Source organism: Salmo trutta, chromosome 13 (genome assembly GCF_901001165.1).
Source record: "Salmo trutta chromosome 13, fSalTru1.1, whole genome shotgun sequence".
Lineage (NCBI taxonomy): Eukaryota > Metazoa > Chordata > Actinopteri > Salmoniformes > Salmonidae > Salmo > Salmo trutta.
The window spans coordinates 67679662-67683775 of record NC_042969.1 but is presented as its reverse complement, the minus strand read 5'-3'; positions in this window follow the sequence as shown (position 1 = coordinate 67683775).

The window sequence follows — 4114 nt, the reverse complement described above, 5'->3', positions numbered from 1 at the left end:
TATTCAGTGTTTTGATCATTGATAGTTAGTCCAGAAGATGTGAAAAGTTTTAGTAGCTCCATGGTCTGTCTGTGTGTGGGGATGATGTACAGTCTACTCTGTACCCATCTCTTCAGACATAACTGCCTGAGTAACGGCCCTCACTGCATGTGACTTTGTACATGGTGTGCCAGATCAGTTAGGCCAGAAAGCACTAAGCGCACTGCATCAGCAGCCCCACCAGGTGGACCAACACACAAACAGCAGGACTATTATTTTACCATGCACGGTCAGGAAATTGTTGGTTTGGGAACCTGTGACTGATTTTCATTATTTTCAAACTGTTGGTAACATTCTGGAATGGGATCTTTTTGGTAGACAATCAGTTGAAACAAGGCATTTTGTCTTGTTTCATTACCTGTATATTTGTCATTGAGGGTAAGTGAATTTATGTCCTACTGTATCTGAGGACCTCTCATAGAATTATGGTTCTCTTCCTGTAACACACAACCAACCACAGAGTGAGACTGTAGCATAATACCTAATATATATATATACACTACCGGTCAAAAGTTTTAGACCACCTACTCATTCCAGAGTTTTTCTTTATTTTTACAATTTTCTACAAAGTAGAATAATAGTGAAGACATCAAAACTATGAAATAACACATATGGAACCATGTAGTAACCAAAAAAGTGTTAAACAAATCAAAATATATTTTATATTTGAGATTCTTCAAATAGCCACCCTTTGCCTTGATGACAGCTTTGCACACTCTTGGCATTCTCTCAACCAGCTTCATGAGGTAGTCACCTGGAATGCATTCCAATAAAAAGGTGTGCCTTCTAAAAAGTTAATTTGTGGAATTTCTTTCCTTCTTAATGCATTTGAGCCAGTCAGTTGAGTTGTGACAAGGTACAGTAAGGGTGGTATACAGAAGATAGCCCTATTTGGAGAGAAAAAAGTGCATATAAGGGCAAGAACAGCTCAAATAAGCAAAGCGAAACGACAGTCCGTCCTTACTTTAAGACATGAGAATGCCAAGAGTGTGCAAAGCTGTCATCAAGGCAAAGGGTGGCTACTTTGAAGAATCTCAAATATAAAATATATTTTGATTTGTTTTACACTTTTTTGGTTACTACATGATTCCATATGTGTTATTTCATAGTTTTGATGTCTTCACTATTATTCTACAATGTGGAAAATAGTAAAAAATAAAGAAAAACCCTTGAATGACTAGGTGTGTCCAAACCTTTGACTGGTACTTTATATACATATAGATATATATATATAGATATATAGATATATATGTTAATTATAATCTCTACATCCTCACACTAGTGGGCTTTGTGAGGGTTCCCAGGTGATGACAGAAGTGGTCATTGAGACAGGGCTGGTTGCTCATGAACTCCATGGTTCTGGAGAAGCAGAGGGAGGTACAGAGCTGGGCCAGCGTGTCACTGCAGTGCAGCTGACGATCCGTCTTCACCATCTCAAAAGACCTCAGCCTCACGTCTGGCTCCCAGCCCTCCCTCAGAGTGTAAAGGGAACAGGTGCATCTGATCCAGGGCAGTGGAGAGTCAATGTCCCATCAATCAGCATCCCAAATGGCATCCTATTCCCTATATAGTGCATTACTATTGACCAGGGCCTTGGTCAAAATTAGTGCACTATCAATGGCATAGGGTGCCATTTGGGATTTAGACCATGAGTCATAGGGGTAAATATAAGTATGAAACTGTTAGTGACAGAGACGTAGAGCTATATGCATGTCCTTATCTAGAAGTTTCCCACAGTGCAATACTGTACAGTACAACACAGTACAATCTTTGTACATTTGTGGGTGCCACCCCCTGCTACATTTTGAATTGCTTTACATGTTTGTCACCTATGGGATAATATATTAACTCTCTTTGGATAACGTTTTTATGACCTTGCCTTTTTTTTGTGCCCAAAAAGTCCATCAGCTCCTTTTTCTCTTGAGGGTTTGAAGAGTAATTTCTCTCTTCATCGTCTTAATCCATTTCTTGGCAGACCACAGCCAGGAGGAGTGCAGCCAAAAAAAGCCCTGCCAGTCAACTAGGCATTCAGTACACACACCCAAAGAGAACCCAAACAGTTCTGTACACACATATCACGCCAAAATAGTGTTTTAGACTACTGATGGATGTGAGAAGTTAGACTACTAGTACTTAAATCTGTTACCAAAACTGTACTTTGTTATGCTGCTGGTTTAGGTTTTCTTTAGACTTTTACACGTTCTTTGACTGAACTAATATTGTATTTAGGATACTGAATAGACAGAAACCAAAACACAGGTGCCAGGTGAAATTTCTTAAATAAGACAAATAGTCAAAAATAATTACTTGTGTAGGTTCTGTGAAAGCTTTTCAACATGCTGCTGTTTTGACTTGTTGCACAAAGGGAGAACATTCTCCATAATCAAGCTGAGGCTACACTTGAACATTTGTATGATACATCAACATAACCACCCAACCAAGACATCCATGATACTCTCCCCACTGACAGTCCACGGCTGCTTTCCCAGTAATACAGCACCCATTGTCACAAAATAAACGATAGGAGAATCAAACTAGTATAACTATTCTTAGGTAAAGGCCTAGACTAGTGTTGCCAGTTTTGTTGGCCCAAGAGCAAACATCTAAAAATTACATTGAGGATGGACAATTATTTCACACACAAAAAATATTAATAAAATCCTTTAATATGAATCTGTCAAGCAAGTGCATACAACATTTGCTCTGGCCTTTAGCTATCAAACATTTACTCTGACTAGCAATCTGCTACCATACAAAAGATTCTTACAACAATCTGCACATGCCATATAGGAACTGTACATTTAGGTGTGTTGAAGTTTACCTCTAGTGCCCTGCTGCTACTTCAATTATAATTTTTTTATTTCACCTTTATTTAACCAGGTAGGCTAGTTGAGAACAAGTTCTCATTTGCAACTGCGACCTGGCCAAGATAAAGCATAGCAGTTAGACACATTCAACAGAGTTACACATGGAATGAACAAAACATACAGTCAATAATACAGTAGAACAAAAAGTCTATATACAGTGAGTGCAAATTAGATAAAATAATTTGCAGTAAATAGGCCATGGTGGCAAAGTAATTACAATATGGCAATTAAACACTGCATGGTAGATGTGCAAAAGATGGATGTGCAAGTAGTGATACTGGGGTGCAAAAGGAGCAGAATAAATAAATAAATACAGTATGGGGATGAGGTAGATAGATGGGCTGTATACAGATGGGCTATGAACAGGTGCAGTGATCTGTGAGCTGCTCTGACAAATGGTGCTTAAAGCTAGTGAGGGAGATGGGAATCTCCAGCTTCAGAGATTTTTGCAGTTCGTTCCAGTCATTGGCAGCAGAGAACTGGAAGGAAAGGCGACCAAAGGAGAAATTGGCTTTGGGGGTGACCAGTGAGTTATACCTGCTGGAGCGCGTGCTACGAGTGGGTGCTGCTATGGTGACCAGCGAGCTGAGATAAGGCGGGGCTTTACCTAGGAGGGTCTTGTAGATAACCTGTAGCCAGTGGTTTTGGCGACGAGTATGAAGTGAGGGCCAGCCAACGAGAGCGTACAGGTCGCAATGGTGGGTAGTGTTTGGGGCTATGGTGACAAAACGGATGGCACTGTGATAGACTGCATCCAGTTTGTTGAGTAGAGTGTTGGAGGCTATTTTATAGATGACATCGCCGAAGTCGAGGATCAGTAGGATGGTCAGTTTTACGAGGGTATGTTGGGCAGCATGAGTGAAGGATGCTTTGTTGCGAAATAGGAAGCCGATTCTAGATTTAATTTTGGATTGGAGATGCTTAATATGAGTCTGGAAGGAGAGTTTACAGTCTAGCCAGACACCAAGGTATTTGTAGTTATCCATGTATTCTAAGTCAGAGCCGTCCAGAGTAGTGATGCTGGATGGGCGGGCAGGTGCGGGCAATGATTGGTTGAATAAGAGCAGTTGGAGGCCACGGAAGGAGAGATGTATGGCATTGAAGCTCGTCTGGAGGTTAGTTAACCTCTCTGGGCCAGTGGGACGTTTGCGTCCCACCCTATTCAACAGCCAGTGGAATTGCGTGGCGTGAAATACAAATACCTCAAA